Genomic DNA, 13,499 nt, shown 5'->3' on the forward strand with positions numbered 1-13,499 from the left:
TGTGCATGGCCCCGTGATGCGGTCACTCTGGTAATTCTGAGTCATGCCAGCAGAGGGAGACAGAGAGCCACCCGCGCCGATCCGACTCCCCTGTGGCCTGAGCTAGCCCTGGGGGGAAACTTCCCTGTTGGCGGAGCCTGCCTGGGCAAGACCCGTCGTGTCAGGTGTCCCTTTGCTTTGGAAAAAGGCTTGCCTTTCTCCCTCCTGCTGGACTTTTCGGGGAGAGCACTTAGGGTGAGGGGAGGCTCAGCCCATATCCTAACTCAGCCCTAACCCACTGAGTTCCACCCTAAGTAGGACTTGCTGGATACTCTAGTCCTAGAAACAGAACTCCTAGGACAGGTGGTGCTACCTCCCCGAGGCAGGGATTTGGGAGAGAGCCCCCTGCCACCCTGGCCTGGATGGCCAGCTGGACCTCAGGAAGTAGGGGGTGCCCACCCCATACCACCTTGGCCAGTTCCCGGCATTCTCCTGGACAGACTCCCAGAGGCCCACAAAGGCCCTCAGATGAAGTTCTGAGCCTCACATTGCTGTGCCCTGGGCCAGCGTCCTTCTGGCTCTAGGCACTGCAAGTCCCTGGCACTCCCTGTGGGGCTTTGTCCACCAGCCCTGGACCAGTGCTGGCAGGGGCCATGTTTGCTGGGGGAGGAGTAGTCGGGCATCCCTCAGAGCTGGAGCAGTCTGCCTTCTGTCCTGCCTGCGGCATTGCTCTCTTCCAGGTGACCATCTCCTTACCTCTCACTTGCCGGCCCTCACAGCTAGGGTGATCCAGAGGAAATGGTCTTTCCTCCTCGCTCACCCTCCTAGCTGACACAGGAGTCAGTGGTAGGTAAGGTCTTCAATTGCAGGCAATACCCAGAGGCTCCAAGGACTTGCTGGGGCCCGTGTGGCTCCCTGCAGAAGCTCCTGATCACATGACTTCCTTACTGCAGCCCTGGTGCCCACTGTGTGCTGGCCCTGGGTTCCAGTGGAGCTAGAGACACAGGAGCGAGAAGGGTCCCTGCCCTCATGAAACACCCACGTGGTATTGTAGAGGCTGAGATGAGGAAGCCATGCACTGCATGGGCCTGGGGGGCTTCCAGCCCAGCCACGGGTGCCTCCCCAGAGAGGAGGGTGTAGTTTCTTAAGGACAGTGGTCAGGGAAGGTGACATTGGAGAAGAGAGCTCAAGGGAGGGAAGGGTGACCATTCAGACATGGAGAGGGAATGCAGACAGAGGAGCAGCAAGTTCAAAGGCCCTGAGGTCAGAGCATGCCTGGTGCAGGAGAGGATTGGTGAGGACACAGTGTGGCTGGAGAGGAGCAAGGTCGGAGAACAGGGACCAGTCACACAGGCTCTGTATCTGGTGTGAAGACTTGGTGTGAATCTGAGAGATGTGGGAACCATCCATGCATTTTGAGCAGGGGAGTTCGAGGCTCTGCTTCTAGCCTTGGCCACTTGTGGGGCATGTTGGTAGTGGGGCTGGGTGGGAGGAGGGACCAGTTAGGAGGCTTTACCTCCAATGTCAGCCTCTCAGGATCTGAGCAGATTGGACATGGGGTGTGGGAGAAAGGGAGGCAAGGATGGCCGCCAGGGTTTTGGTGTGAGCTGATGGAAGGGTGGTGGCGACATTTATGGTGAAGAGGAAGAAGAGGGCCTGGTCCGCTGAGTTGGGCTGCCAGGGACTTCATTAGCATTTGGGAATCTGGGTCTGACCTTGGTGGGGGAGGTCAAGACTCGCTAGGGCTCAGCTGGGCTCCAAAGCCAGGGTCTCAGCAGGGAGAGCATGGGATGGAGGAGACAGGGGTGAGCCTCCAGGTGCTCCGGCATTTGGAGGTCAGGGAGTGGAAGAAGCACAGCCAGGGAGGCCAAGGGACGCATGATGGAGAAAAGTCCAGAAGTCAGAGGAAGGAAGTGTTTCAAGGAGGAGGGGACTGCCTGTCAAATGCTGCCAGAAACTTAGGACAAGATCTGCAGGTTGGGTTTTGGATTTGGCATTGTGGCCGTCACTGAGGACCCGGCCACACCTCGCACCTTTGTCAGAGCACTGGAAAACTGGTGTCATTCCAAGTGCACCTTTCTCTACAGGCACCCAGGCGGCGGACACCTTGGTGTAAAAAAAGAGGCATTCCTGCTTGGCAGGTGCTGCCTTGCACCAGGGCACATGCTTGGTAAGAAGAGAGCAGGCTGGAGCTCAGCTCCCTCTCCTTCCTCCCTGTGGCCCAGGCACCTTTGTGCAGTGTCCAACCTGCACACCTGTACTCAGCTGTGCTGGGGGTTTTGATAGATGGTGTTGGGTAGTGTGCATGGGCAGGGGATCAGATCAGTTCCTTCAGGAGAGAGGAACTGGAGACAGGCAGCATGGACAACTTTACCCGGAGCTTTGCCATAATGAAGAAGAGAAGCAGGACAGTAGCTCAAGAGTCGAGAGTCGGGAGGAAGTAGGCAAGGGAGGGTGGGTGAAGGGAAGGCACCCCAAGCAGGGAACAGTGAGAGCAAAGTGAGGTCCTTAGAAATGACCGGGAGGATGAGGGTGGGAGGATCCTAGACATCAGAGTTGAGGTGGAAAGTGTCAGGGGAGGGTGCCCTTTCTGGGGGTGCTGGGGGTGGGGTTAGTCTGCATACATGGTAGGTGCTCACTGAACACTCCCAGTCTGGCTTTGTTTGATGGAAGATGGGAGCACTGGGTGTTTAGGGACCTCTGAGACAAGCCTCCTCTGGGCCCAGGGATGTTCCCAAATAAGTTCCTTCAGGAGGGTCTCAGGTTCTGGCCTCCTCTCCTTTCTGATTGTCCCACCTGCTCAAGCTGAGGATGAGCAGGAGGCCCTGGCTGGGCTGGGAGGCAGGAGGTCGGGTGGAAGGCTCTGGTGGACAGGAGCCATGCCTCAGCCCCTGCCCAGGCCTGCTGACCACTCCCAGTGCTCTCCCCAGGGACCCCATGGGACAGGTAGTAAATAAACCATGGGAGGAGGCCCTCAGTGTGGGTGGCCTTCACTCCAGCCTCCAGCCCCCGCTTCCTGAGACCCCCTCGGATGAGGAGGGGAGGAGTGGGCCACCTGCTGACTCTTCTTTCCCTGGAGGGCGCTGAGGAACAGAGTGCATTTGGGTAGGAGACACTGACCCCACTCTCTTTCAAGTAATTACAAGGAATGACAGCAAGGTTTCTCCCTCCTGTGCCTCTGGCACTCAGGGAACTCGCCCACAGAGCCCACTGTGGCCCCTACACAGTCCTTTGAGCCCGTTCCGCTGGACAGAAGGGTGAGTGGGTTCACAGAGGGCCACAGCTGCCCAGTGGCCACATGGCCAGGAAGCACAGAGGCCAGACTAGAACCCAGGGCTCTGACTCACAGAGCTGGGAAGGAGCAGACCAAGGGCAGAGACGAGGATCTGCACAGCTGGCCCGGTGAGGTGGAAAGTCGCCGTAGAAGTACCTTTCTCCTTCTGTCATTTCTTCCCTTCCATGTGACTCACTGAGCCATACTGTGCCCTAAGTGCTCAGGATGTGCTGTGAACAAGGCAGACCCTGCCTTCCGGGGCTCAGGGCCATCAGGTGGACAGAAAGCAAGCCACCTGGTCCTGGAGTAAGTCACTGTCACAGCAGGATTAGCCATGGCCTGTTGAGTGTATCTGTGTGCCAGGTCTTGAGCAAGCAGTACTTGCCCAAACCCTCTTGTCCCCACCCAGTCCCACAAGAAAGGGCCTGTTATCATCCTTGGAGGGCAGATGAGCAAAGAGAAACCCAGAAAGGTGGTCCAACTGCGACTTGAGGTCATGGGGCCTGGATGAGGAATGTGGACTCAGAGTCCAATCACCTCTACGTCCCGACACAGCCCCAGTGCTGGGCCAACCCTCCTTGCCTGCAGGTAGCAGAGGATAGTGCGCAGAACAACAGGGAAGCCATGCCCCTCTGTGCCCTTCAAGTAGACCCTAGGCACCTGCGCAAAGAGTGACCCTGTTGTTTCAGGGCTCTGGAGAATATCCAAGGGTTTGATGGACAGTGAAGAGTGTGGTCTGGGTGCTTTCTCAACTGGCCAGCTGTGTCCTTAGGTTCAGATCTCCCGAGACCTTGAGCAAATGACTTAGGCTCTTGGAGCCTCAGTTTTCTTATCTGTAAACTGGGTCGTAGGATTGGTTTGAGGGTCAAATATGACACATGGAAAGCCCTTAGTGTGGACTCTGGCATGTGGCAGATGCACAGTTAATAGCAGAGGTGACCATGGTTGATGAAACCCCAGCTCCAGCTCAACCTGAGGGGGAGATGAATTCCAGTTTAGACACTACCTGAATAGGTCAGACATGCCTCATAGGCCAGCAAATCCTCTCTCTGTTCCCTAAGAAGAAAATTCTCAAATACTTGTGTTGCCCTTTTATGTCGGTGGTAGAAGATCAGAGAAGGCTTCCTGGAAGAAGGGGCCTTGAGCAGGCATTTGAGGTTGAGTTCACTGAGTATGGCAGGATCAGGGGCCCCCAAGTAGGAAGTGGAACATTAGCAAAGGTCTGGAGAGGGGAGGAGCGGGTGTGATGAATAGCCTCTGGGGGCTGGGAGGGCTGGGAGGGAGGTGGGAAGCGGGCTCCTTAGGGCTGACTTTAAGCTGATTTCCCTTCTCCCAGCGTCTGGGCCCACTTACCCTTCCCTCCTACCCACCAGTTCTTAGCCCCCTTAGATTCCTGTGGTTAGGGGCATTTTAGCATCTCTGAGAGGTGGGATCTGGCTGAGCAGGAGTCTCACAGTCAGGAAGTTCTTTCTAGTGTCTAGTCTAAGTACATTCTGATCAACCTTTTTTGGAGCTGGAGGCCTGGGGTGAGAGGGAGTACTTTAAGGTCATGACTAGCCATGGGGTAGAGTCCCTAGGGCAGGTGCCTTGGGATTTGGTGTCCACAGCCCAGAGCACTCTCTCTCTCTTTATATCACCTTCTATCTGCCTAGGGTGGTGTCCCCTGACCTGGCACCGGAACTTGCATCCTTGGTTGGCCATTCCTCACTTCCCACCTCCCTCAGGGTCTCTCTCCTTTGTCTCTCTCCTGCCCCTCCCCTCCATCTCTGTCCCCAACTCCCCTCGTCACCCATATCCCAGGTCTGTCAGTAGTTGTGTGTCCCGGCAGGTCTCAAGGGCGCAGTTTTCCTTTTTCTGAGACCCTCCACCTTGCCCCTCAGTCCCCACTGCTCCCTTGTGGGTTCCGGGGTGGAATTGTCCTTAGGTGTCTCTGGGGGAAGGATGGAGGGCAGGAGTAAGTCGATGAACGGACCCCTGGGGGAGGGCAAGGGCCTCCCCTCCTTCACCTGGAGGAGGGGCGGGCGGGCCACAGTGTCTCAGGGTCTGGGACTGGAGGGCCCTGCCGAGGGGGCGGTGATTGGGTCTGCCCCGAGGGTTGGGGACCGCGGGCCGGCGGGGCTAGGAGGGGGCGGAACCTCGCGGCGTTCCCCTCCCCCACTTTCTTAAAGGGCCCAGCGCGGCGCTGTGCGGTACGGGGTTGGTCGCACCCTCCCCAGCCCGGCCCCGCAGAAGGTCCAGCGCTTGGTGCCCAGGCGCCGCGGGCCGGCCAGCCGGGTGGCCGCTGTCACCTCCCGGCTCCGCGCCCGCCTGCAGTCCCCCCGCCCTTCCCCGCCCTTTCTGCTCCTCCCTCCCTCCCTCCCTCTCGCCTTCGTTCCCTCCCTCCTGCCGTCCGTCCCCACATCTCTGCTCAGCTTCTCCACAGCCGAGGCTCCGGCACCTGAAGGGACAGAAGCGGGCGCGGGGAGCTCCGAAAGGCTGCCGCGGAGCGGGACGGTCAGCCCACTGGCGGCCTTCGCATGGCCCCACCGTGAGAGGCTGGACCCAGCGACTGGGACCCGGAGCGGTGAGTGGGGCCGGGGGGCCACCTGGTCCCCAGGGCCCGCGTGCTCCGGGACCCCGCCCCTCCCCTCTCGAGGCTTAACTGGGGACGGGGAGCGGGCGCTGAGGGGTGGGGAGGGGGCCGCGTGCTGGGTGGCGGGAGCCGCCCTCCGCCCTCTGTGCCTGCTAGGGTCTGCTAACAAAGCTACATTTCGAGATCAATTCTGTGGCGGCTGGAGCATCCGAAGGATACGGTTGTCATGGAGATGGGGCCGAGAGAGGAAGCCCGAGATGGCCGGGACTGGGCCAGGGAGTGGGGGCGCTGCTAGGAGCCCCGGCCCAGGCTGCTGGGAGGGTTAGAGCTGGCCAGCCCAATTGTCTCCTGGGTTCTGCCTCCTGATCCCCCTCCCCCTTTTGTATAATCTGAGTGTAAATGTGTGCGTTGATGGGGTGCCAGTGGCAGTTTGGTGGCCCATGATTCGGGTGCTGGGTGACGGGGCCTGCCAGCAGCCACCTTCACAACCGAGCAGCTTTGAGGATTTATTTCTGTTTCCAGTTTCCTAACTTTGACAGCCGGGCTTGGCCGCCAGGCCTCCCCAGCTCTGCCGCTAGAGCAGGGGCTAGCGTGGGGGCGTGGCAGGCAGCAGGCAAGACTGAGGAGGCACATAATGGCTGTGGTAGCGGCAGTGAGGGAGGGGTCCTTGGAGCAGGCTGCTAGGTCTGGGTGGGGCACGGAGTCCAGATGTGGGGACCACCCTGCCCAGTTGGGCTCTCTCCTAGGAGGAGGTGTTCAGATTCCTGCTGTCCCTGGAGCATCTGGGGGCTCCCAGGAATGAGAACGGGGTGGGGGTATTGTTTCTGCACAGCCCCCCAGGGGCCACTGTCCAATGCCCACCCCTTTGTCTTAGGGCCATCTTGTGGGACCCAGGAAGAGAACTGGGAGTAGATGCTGCAGTGACAATGGAACAGGGATCAACACTCTGGCAGGCTAATGATAAACCATGCTGAGCTTGATGGGGACCCAGGACAGGGCTCAGGGTCTAGCCAGCATAGATGAGCAGCTTGAATTTTCCTGGGTTCTCCAGCTTCTTCCTGTAGACCCAAGAACTCCAGACAAGAGCTACTTAATGGGGGCTACTCAGGCAGCTCAAGGGAGAGTGGGTAAGGGACACTGGGACCACCTCCAAGTCCCACTGCTGACCCTGCTCACATACAGTCCTTTCACTCCATCCCCTGGGAGGTGAGGAACTCTGTGTACCAGGGGAGCTATAGGTTCTATGGCCCAGAGTTCTCTGAATCAGTGAAATGGGCCAGCTGCCCTCCCTGCCCCTTTATGTGTCTGGAGGAGAGACCTGCCTCACTAAAGTCCCTTCCTCCTAGTATACAGTGAAGACAGTGGCTTTTTAAAAAAAATTTTTTTAGATGTTGATAGATCTTTATTTTATTCATTTATTTTTATGTGGTGCTGCGAATCAAACCCAGTGCCTCACACATGCTAGGCAAGCGCTCTACCACTGAGCCCCAACCCCAGCCCCTGTGGCTTTTGAGTGAGGCTACCTATACAAAGTTTGGTTCTTTTGGAACATGACAGGCCCATAGAGCATTCCCACACCTGGGTGGGGGCCCAGCTAAAAGTGGAAGGATGGCAGGAATGTCTTGGAAGGGCTCCCCCACTGCTGCCTTGCAGTGTCCAAGTCTCAGTGCTTAGGTGATTTGTCCCTTGTAGCCCCAGGAATTTCCTATGCTAGACTGAGAGGTCTCCCTCCTGCTGCGTGTCCTGATCTGACAGCTATGGGGTGCAGACTCCCTGGGCAGATCTGACCAGTAGTGCCTCCCTTGGTCTTCTCTGACTAAGGAGGATGCAAAGCTAGCTGAAAAAAATGACATCCTTCTCCGGACAGAACTGCAAGAGAAGGACCAGGGGATGCCACCCTGCCCAGCTTCCAGCTGTCAAGCACCAGCACTGTGCGATGTCCTCTCCAGTACATAGCAGCCTTTAGAGGGAGGCACTGCCATTATTCCCATCTTGTGGAGAAGGATGCTGGAGCTCAGGGAGAAATTGCTTGTTCAAAGTCACCTGGTTACTAAGTAGCAGAGATGGGATTTGCACCTGGGAAGAACTTTCTAATGCTCATACTTGTGCCCCCAGCCTCCTCCTCTTCTTCCTTGGAGATACAACTTAGGAGGGAGTTGGGTCTGATTGCCTCACCATCTGGACAAGGGGGTGACCTTGGGGGAAACTGAGGCATCAAACTGGGGTCTCCTTGGAAGGCGGGGTGAAGGCACTTCCATTCTGGTTGTCGGATTGCAGGAGATTGCTGATGCCTCTTGTGACAGACGACGCTCTAGACCTCCTTTGCCAGATGGTCTTTTCCAGGAAAATCTGTTTTGAGCGGCATCTTATGTCTGGGGCTCCATATTTAGACTGGCTTCTCGCATAAGGATACACTCAGGCTGTCGCTCCTCGAGGGGTGTTTAGGGGTGGGGTGCTTGGGGGTGGGGTGGGCCTGGGGCCAGATCTGGTTCCATGCCACAGCTTGAGGTGGGGAGGGGTCCATGTCTCTGCCCCAGCTGAGGGCTGCCTTGCTGGTCTCCCTCACGTCTGTTTCCTTAGAGTCCTTGTCACCCATGTGGGTTTGCTCACAGGGGCATCTGCTTCCTGGAGTCTAGCCTCCTTTAGGTGGTGAGCTGCTCCAGGGCTGTGCCTACCTGGCCTGGGTGACTCCAGAGTCCAGCTGAGGCAGGACCATGGCCCAGCTTCCCAGAAACCTGTGGCCTGCTCAGGGGTGGGAATATCCTCTGCCTCCTGCTCCACACCTCAGCCATCAGCAACCTTCTTTGGAGTGTCTTGCTGCACTCCTTCCTTGTCCCACCTCACTTTTTATCTTGTCACACCTGATTATACAATGAATACCCACCTACACCCTTTACCTAGAGACCTAGATTTGCCAGTCACTAACATGTTGCCATATTCTCTCTCTCTCGATAGTAAGTTGCAGACATCTTAATACTTTTCCTCAAAATACTTCAGCCTGAATTTCCTGAGATGAGGGCCTTTATCTATAAAATGATTATACTATTTATTTTTTTATTTTTGGTACCAGGAATTGAACTCTGGGTCACTTAACCACTGAGCCACATCCCCAGTCCTTTTTCGTATTTTATTTAGAGACAGGGTCTCACTGAGTTGCTTAGTGCCTTGCTAAGTTGTTCAGGCTGGCTTTGAACTCACCATCCTCCTGTCCCAGCCTCCTGAGCTGCTGGGATTATGGGCAAAATGACTATACTGTTATCATACCCAAGAAATTTAGTAATGATACAGTTTGATCTAATATGTAATCCACATTTGAATTTCTCTAATTGTTCCAGTAGTATCCTTTATGGCTCTTTTTTTTAAAAAAAAAAACATCAATTAAGGAGCATACATTGTATTTAGTTATTATGTCTCTTTTGATCTGGAATAATAACCTGATTTTTAAAAAGTTTTTTTTTATGACATTATTAATTTTGAAGTCTTATGAAATATCCCACATTCTAGATTTTTCTTCTTGCTCGCTCCTGCTTAGATTCAGTTTAACATTTCTGGGCACGCGTATACCATATGTGATGTGTGTCTTCTCAGTGCCTCACATCAGGAGGTGCATGTTCTGAGTTTGTCCTATTGGGGTTGGTGTCAAGTTAGGCCACTTGACTGAGGAGTCCCTTTGTTCAATTCCTCCCCCTTCTCTAATTCCAGAAGCTTCAGCCACCTGCTCATCCAAACACCACAAAACTGACTGAACCCATACTTCAGACCAGGCATGGGAGAATGGAGATCCCACAGACACTGATGGGCCCTTAGGGAACTCATAACCTCAGGGTGGGGGTGGGTGAGCCACAGCTCACGAAGGTGCTGTTGATGAGGGAGAGGGGAGGAGCAGAAAGAGGAGTGAGGGGTGGTGAAGGGAGAGGGCATGGGGCGCAAGACAGGAAGGGGGCGCAGTCCAGAGCTGGCCTAGAATGTGAGCAGCAGTTGGCGTTTTCCCCAAGGGCACTGGAAGCCACCAAAGGGTTTTACAGAGGGGAGTGGTGGGCCTTTTTGTGTACTGGAAAGGTGCTTGTAGGAGGAAGAGTGGAATTGGTGGGAAGGGGACCAGTCAGAGACACCAGGTCAACCTGGGACGCCTGGGCCCCAGACTCAGAGCTGCAGTGTGTGTTGCTGAGGGAGGGAGATGGGTGCTTGGGTGGCCCTGGTGGGACGGGGGCATGCTGGGTGGGATGGACTAAGGAGGGCTTAGGTGGGCCCAGTGTGCGACTGGAGGAGGGGGAGCAGGCAGGAAGAGCCGAGGTACAATGGCTGGGGAAGGCTGATGGGGGAAGTGGTTTCAGGTGTGAGGTCTGAGATATCTTTCAGATCAGAGAAACTGAGGGAAGGAAGCTCTTTTCCCTGGTGTAGTGGCTGCCTGTGACCACCCTCTCAAAAGTTCATTTTGAGATGAGAGCAGAGAAAGGCTACTCACTCCCTCCGACAGCAGGAGTGGATGGTAGGCTTCCAGGCACCATCAGGGTAGAGACTGGCGCAGCCCTAGGGGCCAGCTAGAGGCAGCTGTCCCCTAAGTCAGGACAGTCCCTCCCCGTAGAACCCAACTCCCTCACACCATTTTGTTTCTTCATACTTGCTTGGCAAAACCCACGCTGGTTAGGTCCAGCATTTGGCCTACTCCACATCAGGCCTGCTCCAGCCCAAGCTGTGTAACTGGATGGGGCCGGGGAAAACCATCGCCCCAACTTTAAGCCCAATCCCATGGATTCAGATGGGCCTTTGGTGCCACCCAGCACTCATGCCACAGGTCCCCAGTCCATCACCTCTTGCTTGCACATCCTGCTAATGGCTATTTCATATTTTCTCTTCTTTTTAAACATTTTTTATTGGTGCATTATAATCATACTCAAAAGTGGGATCCATTGTGACATACTTGTGCATGCACAAGTATGCATAATTTGCTCAATGTAATTCCTTAGTACCTCCCCTTTCCCTTCCCTGAGTCCTCTCCTCTGCGGGTCTCCCTTCTATCTTCACAAGATTCCCTTTCCCTCCCTTTTTTTCTCTAGCTTTCACATATGAGAGAGAACATACAACTTTAACTTTATTTCACTTACTGCCATGTCCTTCAGTTCCATCCGTTTTCTTGCAAATGACATAATTTTCTTCTTCTCTATGGCTCAAACTCCATTGTGTGTTTGTGTGTGTGACATTTTCTTTATCCATTTATTGCTTGACAGGAAACTAGGCTGGTTCCATCACTTGGCTATCATCACTCTTTCTCTTCAGCTACTCCTTTCTGATCCTCCCTTTCAGCTGATGCCTTTGAGGAAGTAGAAACAATCAGAACTTTTCCAGACCCCAGCGCTTCGTGCACCCATCTACCTGTTTCAGCACCCGCTGTCCCGCCTTCCTTCTGCCACCGTGGGTGGAGTGTCCCTGCTCCTGGCTAAGGTCATCCCTCTCTACTTGTGCACTGGATTTTGTCAGTCCTCTTGTGTGTGCCTGGGGACGTTGTTCCAGCAAGTGCCCCTTCCTGCATCTCCAGTCCCCCTCCCGCTCCCTACTAGATCATTCCATCAGCAGGACTCCTGCTGTTCTTTCTCCTGTCTTCTCCACAGCCCCACTGCATCTCCTCTCCTTTCTAACGAAGCCCCTTGGAAGGGTCTTCGAGACTCCTGTCTCCACGTCCTCTCCTCCCACTCCCTCTGACTGCACTTTGGTTGGCTTTGTCCCTGCACTCCACTCCACGGTCTCCTTGTTGTGGCACAGAGGCCAGTTCTCAGTGCTCTTCTGCAGCATTTGACACCTTCCATCTCCCTCTTCCTTGACATGCTCTTGTTGACGTCCAAGACTCCATTCTCCTGCTTTCTTCCCACCTCACAGGTTGCTCCTTCTTGGCTTCCATTGTTGGTTCCTCTCTTCCTCTCCCAGTGATCTGGGAGTGTCCCAGGACTCGGCCCCTGCACAGCTGTCTTGCCCATTGTGTGGATCTCGTCCTGTCCTGCAGCTTTGAGTGTCTGTCACCTATATGCTGCCAGCCCCCACATTCATACCCAAGACTCTACCTCTTCCCTGGGCTTTAGGAGCCACTTCCACATCTCAGCCTTCAAAGCCACTAGACACTTCCAGCTCAACTTGTCCAAAGCTTATCTCCCCTCTTTCCTCCCCAGGCCCGTTCTGCCCGGTCTTTCCCTTCTCTCTTGTCATTCTGGTTGCTCAGAGTCTTGTCTTCTCCTTTCTACTGCCCCATACACTGTTCATCAAGGGGTGAGGCTTTACTCATGCCCAGCTGTCCCCTCAGTGGGCCTTGGTGAGTGAGGATGAGATCGTGGACTGGTTCAACACAGCCACACCTGTGTACTTTGTGCCACATACTGTGAATTTTTTTTTCTTTTTTTGGTACTGGGGTTCAAACCCAGGGGTGCTCTACCACCGAGCCACACCTCCAGCCTGTTTTTATTTTATTTTTTAAATTCCTAGACAGGGCCCCATTAAGTTGCTGAGGCTGTCCTTGAGCTTGTGATCCTCCTGTCCAGCCCCCCAAGTTGCTGGGATCATAGGCGTGTGCCACCATACTTTAAATGGGAGTGTTGGTGGGACCAGGCCTGTAGGGTCCTCATCTGCCTCAGGAACTGGTGGGATCTCCTGTATGTTCCTCCCCGTGGCCCCACAGAGTCTTTCTCTGCCTCTGCTTCCAGGCTGAGTCTCTGAAACCTCTGCCTCAGAACTCACTCTGACGCTGAATGGTCTGTGCTATGTGTTGCTCTCCCGGGCATCCCATCAGGGGGATGAGGCAGCTAGCTAGTTCCCCTAAGAACTGAGAGGGTTCTGGAAGGCAGTGGGCATGCCCTTCCCAGAGCACCACACAGACATCCTCTCCTTCCGACCTCACAGCAGCCCTGCAAGGCAGGTACTGTTAGCATGCCCCATTTTATGAAGGAGGACACTGAGGCTCAGAGAGGTGAGCAACTCTCCTGAGGTCAAACAGTTTGTGGGTAGCAAAGCTGGGATTTGAAGCCAGGTCTTTCTGAGTGTGCAGTTCCATTGTGCACTGATCCACTCTCCTGGACTCTTCTGGACTGAGGCATTTGTTGCTGTTCAAGGTGGTTCAATCTGGAAAGACCAAATGGGTTAGGAGGGTTAGGGCCACTTTGGGCTGTGAAAGCAGAGAGGTTCCTGAGACTCCTGAGTGGACACTCCCTGTGGTTATCTTGGGCTCTTCCCTGCCCTAGGGACCTGGGATACTGAAGAGGCATATGCTCAGACTGACCTGGGTTTGAGGGGGATGCCTGGAGCTCTGGGATGACAGGAAGAGTGACCTCTAGGTGCCTTGGCTAGCAGAGCCTGTGGGGAGCATGGTGAGCCGTGTGATCCAGGGACTTGACCCAGGGATCTTCCTGGCAATTTCTTGCTGCACATGCTCAGTGATCCAGCAGGTTCTGATGGAGCCTGGAGTGCTCAGACCTGGGCCATCTTGAGCCCTAGGCTAGTGATGGGTATGACTGGCCAGGGTCTGTTCTGAGCATTTCCTGTGATTGCCTTGATTGACTTATATGAGTGTCTGCATTTGTCCTTGTGAGTTGACGTGTGTGTGAAGATCCCAGCTATGTGCTAAAATCTAGATGAGTCAGGGAGCCAGTTAGTTCAGAAGAATTTAGGGGAAGGGCAGCAGGGTCAGTAGGG

General features: G+C 55.1%; 1 protein-coding gene across 3 annotated transcripts in view; it reads left to right on the forward strand.

The window, feature by feature from the left end:
- Nucleotides 1-733: 733 nt before the first annotated feature.
- Nucleotides 734-13,499, forward strand: part of Psd2 (pleckstrin and Sec7 domain containing 2) — a 49,971-nt gene continuing 37,205 nt past the window's right edge. Inside the window, exons 1-2 of one of the 3 annotated variants that reach the window (XM_047556635.1) lie at nt 734-829; nt 5,676-5,816. The gene's annotated coding sequence lies outside the window, so the exon portion shown is untranslated. Of the gene's footprint in view, nt 830-5,497; nt 5,817-13,499 lie in introns of those variants that run through there. The other 2 variants (XM_047556636.1, XM_047556637.1) reach the window with 2 other exon arrangements.

The sequence above is a fragment of the Sciurus carolinensis genome, chromosome 6 (assembly GCF_902686445.1).
Source record: "Sciurus carolinensis chromosome 6, mSciCar1.2, whole genome shotgun sequence".
Lineage (NCBI taxonomy): Eukaryota > Metazoa > Chordata > Mammalia > Rodentia > Sciuridae > Sciurus > Sciurus carolinensis.